The sequence below is a fragment of the Ptychodera flava genome, chromosome 5 (assembly GCF_041260155.1).
Source record: "Ptychodera flava strain L36383 chromosome 5, AS_Pfla_20210202, whole genome shotgun sequence".
In the NCBI taxonomy this organism is placed as follows: Eukaryota; Metazoa; Hemichordata; class Enteropneusta; family Ptychoderidae; genus Ptychodera; species Ptychodera flava.
Window position 1 is genome coordinate 44,432,337 of NC_091932.1, and position 16,572 is coordinate 44,448,908.

Sequence of the window (16,572 nt, forward strand, 5' to 3'; positions counted from 1 at the left end):
TCGACCGAGTATGGCGTGATGGTTTGAGAGTGATTTTATGGAAAGTAGGTATAAGAGGTAATCTCTGGGAAATTATTGATGACATGTATGATAGGGTGCTTACTAAAGTTAACTTTAATGACATTGAAACAGATTATTTTGAAACTACTGAAGGAGTAAAACAAGGGTGTGTTCTCAGCCCTTTGCTTTTTTCAATTTATATTAATGAATTTGCAAAAATGCTGAATGATTCAAATCTAGGTGTTCACATTGATAAGCAGTTGATACCAGGGCTCTTTTGGGCTGATGATGTTGCTTTGATAGCAAATAATCACAAAGATTTATAAACTCTTTTAAACATCGCTAATAACTTTGCATTAAAATGAAAACTAACATTTAATCAACAGAAGTCAGAAATTATGTACTTTGGAAGAAAATTGCATACAAAAGATACAGTTTGGAAATTAGGTGACTTAATATTGAAAGAAACCAATTCATATAATTATTTAGGCGTGACTATCACAAGATCATTAAAAGATCATGAACATTTTAATATGATTTACAAAAAAGGAATGAAGTTGATTGCATACTGTAAATCACTCATTAATCATCATAATAGTTTTAACAGTTTTCAATATGGTGATGTCCTGTGGACCAATATTGTTTTGCCATCAATCAGCTATGGAAGCAGTGTATGGTTGCTACAAAGTAAGGAAGACATTAGGAAATTGAGGAGTTTACAATACCAATTTGGAAAATTTCTGTTTAAAGAAAATAAAAATGTTGCCAGCTCTGCAGTTTTAGGTGATCTGGGCTGGATGGATATTCACAATTTGCTTGATAGATCACGTGTAAATTACCTAGATAGATTACAAAAAATGGACAGTGATAGGTGGACCAAAGTAGTCTTTATTGCTCTCAATAAATCATATCAAAGTAATGCTAAGTATGTATGGAATTGGCCAAAGTATGTACATGATGTTCTCATTGATAATGGACTTGATCATCTCTATAAATCAGACCCTCCAATGAATGCAAGATGGCTGACTAGTTTCAAAACTATCAATAACCATAATGTTTTGGTTTCGTTCAAACAAACCATTGAGAATATGAAATCCTTGCAACACTATTCCTGGGTTAAAAAAGATAATACACGAGAAAATTATGTGAATGATCCTCAAGATCATCATGGTGTTTCTTTATTTTTTAAAATTACAACAAACTCTATTGACTTTGAGGATATAAACTCAACTGGGCAAATTATAAAGGTAATGGAAAATGTAAACTTTGTTGTGATGAAATAGAAAACACTTACCACTTTCTTTTTACCTGTAACTATTTCAATGAAAGAGAAATTCTTTTTACCTGCATTTAAATGAGGTTTTTTCAGAATTTGGTAACAGCACTTTGGGAGCTTGAATTTAGGTTCAATATTTTATTTAGCAATACCTTGTGGGAGATAAACCACAACCTTGGAGAAAATGTCTCAAAATTGACCAAGACATACATAAAAACTCTCTGGAATATGAGGAATACTGCCCTTAAGACTCAACATTGATTTTTGTTTAAAGATGGACTCTTTTTCTTTTGTGTCTTCTTGTTTGTGTGTGTTTGTTTTGTACTTAATGACACTGCTGTTTTGGCAGTTTGTGCTTTTTAAACCGTTTCAAAGGTAATTAAATAGATAAATAAATAATAAATAAATAAATAGACGTGTGTACATATGCCTGAGAAGTACTCTATGGGGTGCATACAACGCTTACAGGCAAGCCTTGCCACTTCGATGCCTGGTATGCATGTTTTTTTACACACACTAAACGTTTTCATATCATTAACAGGAAGGAACCTAATGACTGGATTGTTTGTACAGGATAAACAACAGAAAACCGACACCGAAATATATCTGACATGTAAGCCTTGAGACAGATTACTATCACCAGTCTGGGGTGCAAATTAATGTCTTTACGACCAGATGGCTATTGACTCACACACATCCAAATTAAAGTCAGGCACACTATTACATGTATTATTATTCTGTTGTTTATCCTGTACAAACAATCCAGTCATTAGGTTCCTTCCTGTTAATGATATGAAAACGTTTAGTGTGTGTAAAAAACATGCATACCAGGCATCGAAGTGGCAAGGCTTGCCTGTAAGCGTTGTAGTTACAGAGCTGAATAGATCACAAGTGACTGTGGTTTGGCATACGAGACTAAAAAGTACAACAATAGTCTTCTTTTTTTCTCATTCTAATGCATGAAGTAAGCTCCACTCCATTCATTCATTAATGATGATTTAACCAGAAGTGGTAGATTTATTACAGACACAAATTGCACCAGGGCTGCGGAAGCAATGAAATAAAATATCCGCGTCACCTGTGGGTGCAGCCCAGGAAAAACCAGAGGTAGAGTAAAACCTCTTAGTTAAGGGAAATTCTCTCGAAACCTGTGTCTGAAAGCAATGCATAACACAGAGCGGCAGGTCGGACCTTACCTCTTTCGTTTATTCACTCATAAAACACTTTCTTTTGGATAATAAGTTGAACGTACCGACCATACGTTGCTATACAGTGTCCGGCTCGACTGAATATCTACGGGACGGACCATTACATCTTGGGAAGTGGGGTGGTCACAATCACATTGTGAATATTTTTTTTTTTTGCCATTCTAAATTTTCATTTTTTTCCAAGCGAGTCACGATGAGCTGATTTTTTCTAAGAAAACTGTCAATTTATTTATTCATTTGAGTTCTGATTTTTTTATTTTGCAAACTAGTCTGAAGATTTTTTCTAACTTTTTCCTTTTAATTTGTTTGTTTTTGACCGCCCTTCCCAAGATCTACTGGTCCGTTCCTAATTCCATACTTTCCAATAATAACCTCGCCTACACACAATTTATCATTGATAACATGAAGACATACCAAATTGTCTTTTATAGGAAAATAGACACAGTCCAAAGTACCTGTACAATTGAGTTCTTTTCAACCAAATGTAAATTTAATCTCCACATTAAATTTTTGTTTTCTTTGTCATGTTTATTTGCACTGTCCTCTGTGACACAAGTTTTTTGTCAATCTCTTTCACACACTTTTACAGAAATGCATAAATTGCATTCCATGAATGCAAATGATTGTTTTGATAAAGTGTATTTGACTCTTATGAATATTAAATATAAAGAGGAGCCATGGAGAAATTCTCTCAGCGGATACCATTATTAGTGCACAGGATCTAGGACAAAAGTGAACTGTTGTGAATTCATCCTTTATTATGACAGAAACATATACTTCAATTGACTAAAGTTCAATAACCATTACAACATTTAACCATACCGTATTATCAGGCATTTCATTAGAAGCCGGCAGCTTGATAAACTGCACACGTACGGCTGGCGAGGTCATTTCTCCGGCTGTAAAACCTCAACATTGCAAACAAATAATGAATGGATTAAGAAAAATACCGACTTTGACTGTTGGTCCATTAAAGGTATACTGTCACCTGTTCCAATTTTGCCACAGGTACCATGGAAATAGAAAATCTAACCAATCACAGATTTTAAGCGGGTGGCCGCTTTTTAAAAACAGCACCCTCACATGGGTATTTCGAATACAAAGGAACGCCCTTTGACCATATATGGGCATATTTAGATTACAGGTGACTGTATACCTTTAATATCGTTTACACAAATGCAAAATTTGCAAATGACACAAGAAGATCGCAGATTTTCCATTCTTGCATATAATTTCATGAAATGTATTGTCGTTGCTTGATTGTTGAGTAATTGGTTCTTACATGCATACCCAGAGAAGGCAGGTTTACCGAGATGAGCGTAAATCATGTTAGGTCATTGAGTTCAACGAGATTAGAATTACTATGACAACTTGAATTTAAGGTAGAACGCGCCCCGGGGACAGATATTCGGACGCACAAACTTTTACAATTCTTTTTTGATCTATCACCTGTGGGGCTCTTGGTGTAAGAATTTTTTCATCGTATTAGTTTTTCGAAAATTGAAAATTGCATTACACTCCATAGAGTTAACACAGGGATAGTGGCCATTTTGAATTTCAAATATGGTTAAATCTTGGGTAATTTGTTTCTTTTGTGCCAACATTTGCGCGGTGACCTCGATTTTATCATTAATTTTGAAAGAGTATATTCGAAGATTGATTGAGGAAAGTTTTAGCAAAGTTTTAAGTCTTTCACTTTCGAGGAACATACTACCTTAGGCTGCGTTCAAAAATAACGATGGGGGGGGGGGCTGGAGGAATCTCGATTGAAATCTTATTTTTTTCAGATCCCCCCCTAAGTACCCTAAAAATTTTCAAATGCCCCCCCCCCTCTATATGGTCAAAATTTTTCAAGTCCCCCCAAACTATCACAGGCCCGCATATTTGTAAAGAATGTGAGTAACGAAAAAAATAAACATGTATTGCGCCGTTCTGCTCACAGGTGTTCAACACTACCTGTATTAGCACTTTGTATAGTCATATTCCCAAGGCAAGTTCTTTAAATGCATCAGTGATTTTTTTAGATTTATTGGTCTAAAAGCCAACTTGAGTTAATCCAACTCTGGCCAGGTCAATTGCTCCTGTTGAAGAGCACACAAAATGCAATCATGAGAGAGTAGGAAAATTGTGAATTCTGGCTAATTGCTGTATTGCACAGTGACCTACCAAAAATTGTTTCAAAACTACAAGACCTATATGAATTAGATGCTACTCAAAATTGACAATACCGGAAGGTTAAAATATTCCATCAAATAAATGTCATTTTCACAATGGTTCAGTCGGCTATGATGGAAGTAATTAATATGGTAATTAATATATATACCAAAAAATTGTTTCAAAACTACAAGACCTATATGAATTAGATGCTACTCAAAATTGACAATACCGGAAGGTTAAAATATTCCATCAAATAAATGTTTTAATCTCTGAAATTTTGGGTGTGATAATTGCAAATTTGGTTGAAAAATAAATAATTCCATTTGGTCACATATTTTTTCTTTTATGTTTTACTTCTGTATCATTTTATAATAAGAGTGTGAAAATTTAGAAAATCAAGCATGGTGACCCCATCTTTTTTCTTTAACATTTGATTATTCTCATATGCCAGAATTCAAACATTTCTATGTTTTCTTCCATGTTTTACTCTCTGGCCTGATCTTGTGTACAAGTGAGTTTCACTGTCATGAGTGTCATTTGACCAAAACTCTTCTTCAACTACCATGTACACCAGAGTCAAAGCTGTCTCTGTCACTGTTCAGGTATGCAGTGACAGTGACACTGCAGTAGCTGGGTAGTAACTGATAGTGACACTACCCGTAGGCAGTAGCTGTATTAACTTTGAGTCATTTTGGCAATATTTTTGTTCAGTTTTACAACTGCGTTCTTGTTCTACTCCCTACAGCTCATGTTGAATTGTCTAGTATTCAGCTTGCTATCACAGCCTATGTATGTGTACCATGCATTTGTATCACTGACAACTGACTGTCAGTCTGGACTCCAATTAAATTATCACCAAATACATATTTATATTTATATATACAGGCTTTGTCGACAAACTAAATATTGTGTGTTTGAGCATGCTGTAGGGAGATAGCAAGAAACTGTAGTTGTTATATTGCATAGAAATATTGCAGAAATCATTAAAAGTTGCAGCTTCTGCCATGTTACGAGGCTCAAGTTTGTTTTTTACAACAAATCACACGTTTACATTTTTCGAGATAAAAGTCATGAAATGTGACAAAATGGTTGTAGATTTTGTTAAATTATTACTAACATGACAACATTTTGATGACATAAAAAATGGTATTCATTTTTCATTGAATTACCTACAAAAAACTTGGAATTGGAAAATGTAAAACTCAAAAGGGACCCAAAAATTTTCAAGTCTTCCCCCTACAGGTAGTGCAAAACTTTCAAGTCCCCCCTCCACTACCCCTAAAATTTTCGAATCCCCCCTGAATTCCTCCAGCCCCCCTCCCTAACCGTTTTTTGTGAACGCAGCCTTAAGTCATCGTCAATGTGAGAATGTTCAATTATCAATTAGTTATATCCGTGAGGCTCTGCATTAAGAACATTAGCAGACACTTTCGTCTATGGAATACGAACCGTTATTATAGAAATGCGAGTGAATAAGTAATTAATTAGCAGTAGTCGTAACCTTTCGATGGATGTAATAACCAAATTTGAAACGAGTTATGTCAAAAGTTTTAAGAAGGTACAAACTCCTTTATGTGTTTCATCTCGTGTGTCGTAAAGCGTTCCGAACTAAACCGTACCATGGTTGAAGATTATCAACCTGGGGTGAAACCGTAGACCAACTTATCAACAGTGGGAGTAATTGCAGTGTCAGGTGAATTAGGGCTTTCCTTACCACTACTCTACGTATTGCAAAACTGCCAAGGTACAAACAGTATGTAAACAAACTGAGAGAGCAGATAATCCTGAGTTTTGCGCGTCTTTGGCGAGTATTGAATACATAGTCAGTAGATTTTCTTCATTAGCGCATCTTTTCACTTTAAAAAGTGGTCGTCGCAAAATGGAGATTACAATCACTTCATATTGTGATAATTTGATTTGCCGACGGAGACCCTATAGGTTGGATAGATTAATTCATAAACCCTCCCTTACATAATTGGAATCAGATTGTATACCCTTCGAAATCTACATGTATGTTGAGGTGCGTCAGGTTCGTGCTCTGCATTATCATCGTCTTTCATTAATAAATGTAGCTTTCGAACACCTTTTTATAGTTCAGACTTGCCCAAGACTTCTTCCAAATCCATAGTCCCGGTACATAGTCATCCAGAGATTCTAAAGACACGCGGATTTGAACAACCTGGGGCGCTAATTCGTCCAATTTTATCTCCGTATTGGCCCATTGGCCATCCTTGTCGCTCAAACATGCATAAATTCAAAACTTGAGCAGAAATGGACATCTAGCGTGTCGAGTTATCGTGTTATTAGCTGAAGGCTACGATCTTATGAGCGGGGAAATGTACTAACGAGCCTCTATAGGCAAACAATATAGTAGTGCAGATGACCCTTTCTATCATTTTAAATTGACGTCTGCTTTGCATCAAAATTACCGTAAACAAAACGTCGCAGGGACTGGTTTTCTGTAAGCGAAGTAATAAAAGTTTGGCGAAGTTATGAGCTTTATGACTCGGTATGACTCGGGGCCATCGACTTTTTTGTATTTTTGCTTTCGTACGAATTCCAGTGTTTTTTTGAACAGAAATTCCTAACAATTCGTCTTATAATTGCATACTTAAACACGGGCGACAATAAGTGTTAAATGACGTCGGACACTCTTCTCCGTCTGCTGAGCAACATAAGTTTGTCAAAGTTGTAAACTTGATGACTCTGAGTGATCCAGGCTCAAAATTCTTTTTCAATTTTTGTTCAAGAAGACATCTGTTATGATTTTAAGCAGAACCCCTCATAATTGTTCATACATGTATAAATGAGTACATATTTTTAAGTTGTGTGGTACCCATAGCGGTCTCCACCCTTTCTCCTGACAACATAAAGCCTTGTGTACTCGACATTCGTAAAATTTAGGCAGAACTTTTATTCGCATTTAGATCACAAAATAGTAACTTTTCTGGGCCGTATCACTTGACATTGACAAATTAAGTGAAAAAGAAATGCAATTCTTATATTTCAATATTTTAATATTAAGATCTATAACCACCGCTCCCTGCTTGCTAAATTTAAGCTCAAATATCAAACATTTTCAAGTTGGAAAAACCATGGCCTTCTTCAACGATATTTAGTCGAGGAGAGAAATCACGGCGTTGAAGAGTGCTCCAAAATACCGGTAGATATCATTCAATGGATGGTTAGGGAGACTATACTACGCCGTCCTAACCTAGCCGGACCCTACCGGGCGATGCCTAATTGCTTCCTTTTAATACATTCAAGTTGAGGAAATCCTTGCTTTCTACAAAAGATGCTTTGTCTGAGGAATTAGACGGCATCGCCGACTTGTTATCAGAAATAGTAAGTCCTGTAGGGATTGACAAGACCGTCCTAAATTTAGAGACAGATGGATTTGGACGATAAGCAAGCGGTATTTTTATCGTATTTCCCCATGTCACGATAACCATCCCTTTCGCTCAAATAAAAGCTCATGTCGACTATAGTCCAGTTTCATAAATAAGGTCCGAGACATATGTTTAGAGCGATTGGTGTTTGCGGTCCTATTAAGGTCCGCTTACGGCTCACTGATTGGCTGGACCCTTTCTCTTAGGTCTCATTACCATGTATTAATCACCTGACGGCAGTGGATTGGTTGCCTGTGTCCTTGTGTTAGCCTCGTTCTGTAGTGTTCGCTCCTCGTTAAGTAGGTATTTCCTGGGAACCGTTGTAGTAACTAGTCGTTCAGGGTGTTTGCACGTGGTTCGACAGCGACGTGAGGACAAAGACAAAGAGACTCAGTGCTCACTGAGAAACATGAAGTCATTCACTTTGGTTGCACTGTACGCTTGTGTTCAGCGATTCTGCCTTCCAATAGTAATATTTTGATGCGGTCGGAGGCGTAAAATAAGATAGTCTTTCCAGTAAATTTGGAAAACTTTGTCCTTGTGATGATATCTTGTACGATGTGGAAAGATGTCTGGTAGGAACCGACTGCATAACACTAACAATACAGTGTTCAGACACATACCAACAATCATCACTACCCGTATGGCGAAGAAACTAGCAAATTTTGAATGCCACGTCCCTTACAACTAATGTCACTGGTTCATAGTAAAAAACCTGGGACGTTCAGTAGCAATGCTTTAAATATCATTATTTTGAACGGAGAGTTGTCGATGTGGTGGATTTACCGATATTTCGATTCCATTCTGAGAAATTATTAATGACATTCAAAACAGGGGAAAGGGGAGAGTACATTGAATAAGGCATACTGTTTGAGTCAGTCGGCGGTGATGTCGTAGAAATTGTTCTAAGTACACCACGGTTTCACAAAACTGAATTGAAATATCGCAATAATAATATTAATTATTACAACTTGTGTACTATATGCCCAGTTTACACTAATTGTTGCTCTACCGTACCAAAATGAACGAATGTAAAAGGCTCTCCGGCGCCTGATATTTCAGCAATGCTAGCTAGCAGCGTGCCAAATGTGGTATTCCAACCGTATATCAGGTGCAGCAACGGAGCTATTCATCGAAAAAGCTATTCCCGGGGCAATTTTTGGGGGCAGGGGAAATTTTAATTTTGCTCGGGCAGGGGACATACTTTTAGCTGGCGGGAGCAGATTTAAGTTTTTTTTGTCGGGCAGGGCAGATATCGGTTGATTGACCTGGGGACCGGGATTGTGGAATAAACAAGGAGAGGGGAAGTTAACTGTAAAACGGGGACAGGGGAAGTTGGGCCAATTTATTAAATTTAATATGGGGGAAAATAGACAGGCGTTTTTCATCACAAGGCCAGGTCTGCAGGGTAATGATCAAATGTTAAGGGGAATTTTTTCGAGGGCAGTGGAAATTGACAAGTTTTTTGCCACGGGGCAGGGGAGCTTCAAAAATTCACAATTGAAAGGGAAACAGACAAAAATATGTGGGGATTGGGTAAAAATGAAGTTTGAGTGCGGGAGGGTAAGTCGAAAAATTTCAGTTTGAGGGCAAATTATGAACAGCTTAATAATTACCCTCTGGACATAAATTAGTCAGTTCACATTTCTTGTCCTGCACAATATATCTTATCATGATAATGACTCCTTTACAAGTGCATTGGTCGTTGGCTGCACCTGGTATATCACGAATAATACGAGGGAACTTTTTCGTTTGTGAACCAATCATAGTGTTGGATTAAAGTGATTGTCGCAGTTGTGATTTTTCGGGTCAACTTGGATGGTGCGCGTTAGGTGATCGGTTCCAGGGTAATTGCCTTGAACGTAATCTGTCGTTTTGTTTTCTGAAATCTGGGATGAATGTACGCCGAGTGTTTGTCATGTCTTACGTTATTTGATTACATGCACACATACATTAATGTTTCATCCGGCTAGCTTTGTAACTAACCAATCATCGCTATGTGTACATCTCATTTGCATTTCAATCCACCAATAGTAACACGTACACGTAGCAGCACTCGCACCGTTTGCCACGTCATTGTCAGTTAAAAGCATAGGGGGTGCGAGGAAGCATACCTCAGTTCAACCCTGTAGCCAGAATAGCAACATGTACAACTGTACTTGTGTAGATTTCAGGTTAGTAGCCATTACCACTTATATTTTTCACAATTTCAATATGCGCTTTACCTTTTCGCAGTTCAGTTCTAATTCACAGTTAGTTTCGGTGTTATGTTTAATGTTTAACGTGAAAGCTTGCAAAAGTGTTTTGTTCAAAGAGTATTTATCCACAACTTTCTTTCCTGTCAGAAAAGTCGATCTGTGTACTACATATACTTTATTCTACGGTCTAGTCTTTCAGTGTGTTTATGCTTGTAATGTTCTCAGGTCAAGCCTGTAGCCCTGAACGGCAACATGTAAAACTGTGTTTGTGTATATTTCAGTACAGCATAATAAAAGGTTGACAGTTTCAACTAAACTGGTGTGAAGTGCATCCATGTAAAGAGTGGAACCGTGACGCAATCGTCCTGTTTCATAGGGAAGGTCCGAGACATATGTTCCGGTCACAGTGATTGGTGTTTGCAGTCCTAGGTCCGCTAACAGTCCACAGGTTGGCTGGACCCTTTCTCTTAGGTCTCAGTAGACGTATATCATTCAGGACATAAATTTGTGTCCCAAACCCCAGCGTCGCTCACGTGGATTGGTAAGTCTTATGTCCCTATGTCCCATTTGCGTTCATTCATTGGCTGCCTTTATGTCCGCAAGTCTCATTAATATTTACTGTTCCGAATGCAACTCATTCATTGGCCGCCATATGTTCTTGTCCTTGCCTCACTTTCGGGTGTTCCTTGTCTCTTCTGCCATGTGCTCATAAATTTGTCTTCACAAACATTGCGAATACGCTCTACCTGCCTGGTAATGATTGCCTAGGCTCGCAGATGCGTTACAGGTTACAGTAATGAGCACATGGCAGAGCGAGACAAGTAACACTCGGAAGTGAGGCAGGGACAAGAACATAAGGCAGCCAATGAATGCACTGGATTCGGAACACTAAATATATATGAGACTTGAGGACATATAGGTAGCCAATGAACGAACGCAAATGGGACACGGGGACATAAAACCTACCAATCAATGTGACCGACGCTGGGTTTAGGACACAAATGTATGTCCTGAATGATATACGTCTATTAGGAAGCGTTCAGTTATTATGGCCGGGGGTGGGCCGGCAAATTCTTCCTGTACATTAGTCAAAATAAGTGAACCCCCTACCCATTGCACACAAAAAAAATTGTGAGCCCCCTTTTAAGATGATAAAAATTTCATGACCCCCCCTATAGCTTGAGTAAAGCTGCACACACAAACACCTTAGGGGCGGGGGCGATAGAATCCAAAAAAAAGATTCTCAGATTTTTTCAAATGATCCTCCTTACAACTAACATGGTGTTTATGTACAAATTCCCCTTATGACCTGCTATAATTTTGAAATTACCCCTCAAGGGATATTTGACAGAAATTACAGATGGATCGAAATATTTTTGCCCAAGCGTGTGTGAACAAAATTTTGATATTTGGCTTTAATTGATAATCAGGTGTTGATAATGTTGATTCACTTTACATGGGTAGTCTATGAGAAAATTATGTAATACTTTTCAATACAAAACTAGAATATCTATGATTTATAGACATTGAAATGAATGTAGTCAATTTGAATAGGGTTGTTACAACTAATTTCACCAAAAATGTTCATCCAATATACATGGGAGTCTATGATAAAATTGTTAATTTTTTTCCAATGAAAAACTTGCTAGACTTGTGCATGTAAAGACGTTGGATATTAACATAATTGTACTTGATTAGAATATGATGGTGAAAGGTGCATATCATGTGTACAAGCAATCTGATTTTGGAATTACACCGAAAATGTTCATCCACTATACATGGGAGTCTACGAGGAAACTATGAATATTTTTTTTCCTATACAAAACAAGTAAATTTGTTTGTTCATAGACATTGGTAATTAATTTTAATGTACTTGATTAAACTAAACTGGTTGCAAGTGGATGTTTGTGCCAGAAATTGGATTTCGGAATTTCACCGAAATGTAGATTCACTATACATGGGAGTCTATGAGGAAACTATGAATAATTTTTTTCCAATACAAAAATAGGTAAATCTGTGTATTTATATACTCTCGATTATTCATATTAATGTACTTGATTAGACTAGGGTGGTTACAAATGGATAGGTGCGCAAGAAATTGGATTTTAGAATTTCACTGAAATGTTGATTCACTATACATGGGAGTCTATGAGACAACTATGAATAATTTTTTACAATACTAAACTAACTAATCTGTGCTTTTCTTGGTGTCTGACAATTGATACAAATGTACTTAATTCAAAGAGGGTATTTGAAGGTTCGGATATGGGCAACAATTATGATATTGGAATTTCACTTATAAGTATCATTTCACTTTTCATAGTACTAGTAGTCCATAGGTAACTGTTAAAAATTTTTCCTGACAAAACTTGCTATATCTCTATATGTAAGCAATAGGAACTGTTCGTTGCCTTCAGTAAGCTCAATTTACAATATGACAAGCCTCAGAGTTGTCAAGGCAAGATGTTCATCATGTGACAGATAATTATACTTTTGGTGAGATTTATAGTTAAATGACTTCAGAGAATGAAATCATGCAGCGAATCTTTTTTTTCTCCCAGAATATTCTGAACACTGAAACTGCGGATGCTTATGAAAATTAATTGATCGCCCTCTGAGCTCTTTAAAAATTCATGATCTCCCTCCATTTGCAGTTTTAAAATTTAAGGTGACCCCCCCCCCGGGTTTGCCGGCCCACCCCCCGCCGTAATGATTGAACGCTCCCTTATTATATGTGATCACCTCACAGCACTGTGACTGGTTGCCTTGCGTCCTTGCCTTAGCCTCGTTCTGTAGTGTTCGCTGCTTCGTAATAGTGTCCCATGTACTTCCTGGAAACAGTTCTAATAACAAATCATTCCCTATTTCAGTTCGGCAACGACGTGAAGACAAGGGCCCAAAATCCACCGAGAAACACGAAGCCAAATCAATTTGTTGGTTTTATTTTACACTGCACGTTTGATTTTCAGACACTCCACCTTTAATTGTAATATTTTGGTGTGATCGGTAACACACATAATCATTTCCTTGCGTAAATTTGGAAACGCTTAGCCCGTTGATGTCATCTTGTACAATGTGGAAAGAAGTCCGGTGCGAACCAATTGCATAGGAGCAGTACACGACTGTTTCAAAAAAATTGATCGAAATATTGCAATGAGAATATGAATTATCCATCTTGTTTACTCTCTGCTAATAATTGACATTTATAGTTGCTTTCCCAATCAAAAGCAAACTAATGTCCAACGACTATCCGACCACCCGACACTTCAGCAATGGCTAGCTTGAAGCGAACCAACTGTGATGTACCAACCATTATACATCACGAATAATACAACGGGTCTTTTCGCATCTGGACCAATTAGAGTGCTAGATTTGCATGCCAAAGCTGGTGTAGCATAACTTAAAGGAAATCAATCGTCAGAAATGCGCCTGAGCGAGTTTCTTGTTTACAAACAATGTATTTCCTGCACGATATCTAGATGCACCTGATCATCATAGCTGCAACATTTAAACTATACGATGTAGATTATGAGAGATGTTTTAATTTTCATCTGTCACCATCGCAGTTCCGACGACTGTATCCCTTGAATGTATGTTGTGCGTGCTTGGAAATTGAAAACGGTCCCTCGTATTGTATAAGTGTTACATGGTTCACAAACCCTATTGGTGAACAGTCGATATTTTCTATGTAGCTCAGAATGTTTGTGTTCAGAACAAATTTACTATGGAAGAGACTTTAGTTCACACCGGCGACCATCAAAATATCACCTTAAAACTGACTTACTAGCCGGCAGTCGAAGCCGAATAGACACGCATTGTGTGAAGTCGTGATGTTTCTTGGGCAACTCGACCTGTCTTTGTCTTTTTAGCTTTGATCGAATAAGATATCAGATGCAAACACTTTAAATGAGTGGTTACAAACAACGGTATGCAGGAAGTATACGGGTCACTCAATTACTAGGCAGCGAACACTTATAGAATGAGGCAAACACAAGGACATAAGGTAACCAATCACAGTGCTGTGACCTCGAGGTGATCACTACATAAGGCTGCGTTCACACACACACACAACAGTTAAAGCGGGGGCTAGAGGAATTCAGGAGGATTCGAAAATTTTTGGGGTAGTAGAGGGAGACTTTTAAGTTTTGCTCTGCCTGTAGGGGGATTTGAAATTTTAGGTTCCCTTTTTAAACGATTTAAAGATTTGTTGGGTAATTCAATGAATATTTCTATGCAGTAGATCAAATACAGAAAGTCATCTGCCAATGATACAAATGACAGGTACATATCCACAGGCTGTGTTGGCAAGCTGAATACTGCATACTGGAGAGTTCAACACGCTGTTGGAAGTGGAACAAGAATGCAGTTGTATAAACTGAACGAAATTGCGTTAACATTATCATTGTTAATACGGCTACTGCCCTACTACTGCCTACTGGCAGTGTCACTGTCACTGCATACCGACAGAGATAGCTCTATGAAGCAGCTGAAAAAATTCTGGTCATATGACGCTCATGACTGAAACATTCTAGTACACAAGATCAGGCCAGAAAGCAACAAATTGAAGACCAGGAGACTTGAAAGTTATCAGGGATTTAAATTCTAGCATATCAGAATGATCAAATACTAAAATCGTACTTCAGTGTCTAATTTTGTTACGTGCAGAGAAAACGAACAAAAGGGTGAACTCAGCAGTTAACGTTTAAACAAAATTTATTACAAAAATAAACTAATTGCTAAGTCAGGGATAGAGTACAAGCTTTAAAAGTGTACAGACTACTTATCTCAGCTGGGACGGCAAAGCTCCAGTCTCAGAGTTGTAACAGTCAGTCGGATGAATGAACAGTCCTTTGGCTTGCAGGCTTGAAGCTGCACAAAGTCCACAGTATAAATCCAGCGTTGACAGTGAAGGTCTTGAAAAGTCTTGAGAATGACTACTGCTGGAGTTTAGTAACACACAAGAGACACGATCCCAAAGTCTGACTGGAAGCTGTGCACGTCCCTTTTATAAAGGCATATAAGAACAATCTAGAACTTTTATTGACATGCTAATTACTGTTCTAAAATTATCTCTCTTACACAACTAATCAACTTTCCAGAACATTCCAAACATGACTAATTGAATTCAAGGTTGTGAGGTCATTGAGGGCAGTGACCTTGAGAATGTTCTAGACTAATTGAACTCAGGTCATGATGAGTGTGGGGTAAATGACCTACATAACACACCCCCTCTTCAAAAAAGAAAATTTTTCAAAGAAAAATCTTTCTTTTACAAATGTAATCTTGAAAAAGATTTAAGTACTCAAAATTTTTTTTTTTACTCTAAAGTAAAATTTCTTGAAAGTGAACAACAATAAAATTTCTTGAAAGTGAACAACAATAAACTCTAAATACGAGAGAGACAGTCTGCAATTAAATTGTCTCTGCCTTTGATATGTCTAATGTCAAGATTAAACTCCTGTAACATTAAACTCCATCTTAGCAATCTCTGATTTTTGCCTTTAAATTTCTGCAGAAAAACAAGAGGGTTGTGATCAATATAAACCACTATTGGCTGATTTGAAGAAGTAACATAAACTTCAAAATGCTGTAAAGCTAATATCAAAGATAAACACTCTTTTTCAATTGTAGAGTAGTTTCTCTGAGATTTGTTAAATTTGTGTGAAAGTAGCAAACAGGATGTCCCATGACTATCTTCTTGCAATTTGTTGTTGGAAAACTTGAAATGGCACTGAATTTGGCATAAAGTATGCACGGCAAAGTCCGGTTATTTTTACTGAGTTCGATAAAGTCATTGTTCGGCAAATACTTGGCTTCCTCCTGGAGATATTCCGCTTTCGCAGGATTCAGTCCGTCTGGATGTTGTTCCACTGGATTACTGTCGCAGACATCTTCGTTGTGGTAGATGATGTTTGTCCTCGTTGGAACATCTTGGAACAAATGTTCATGGATTGGTTCTTTCAGCTGTTGTTGGTGTTCTGGCTGGAGGTGTGCCAACTTTGTAGACTCCAGCTTCTCCAGGATTTCTGAGTTCTGAAGTTTGACCGAGCCCAGCTTTGAATTTACAGTATTTTCACTCAAGTCAGTTTCAGTATCACTATCTTCATAATGTCTTGAACTGACTGCACTGACAGGCTGTGTTAAAGTAGGATTATCCCTATCCAAATATGGCTTAAGCATATTTATGTGGCATAACTGTTTTTGTTTTCGCCTGTCAGGTGTTATTATGATGTAATTTAAATCATTTAATTTCTTATCGATTAGATATGGCCCAAAGTAAAGAGCATGGAGTGGTTTGCCAGGAACCGGAAGTAGAACAAGAACTTTTTGACCTGGTTCAAACT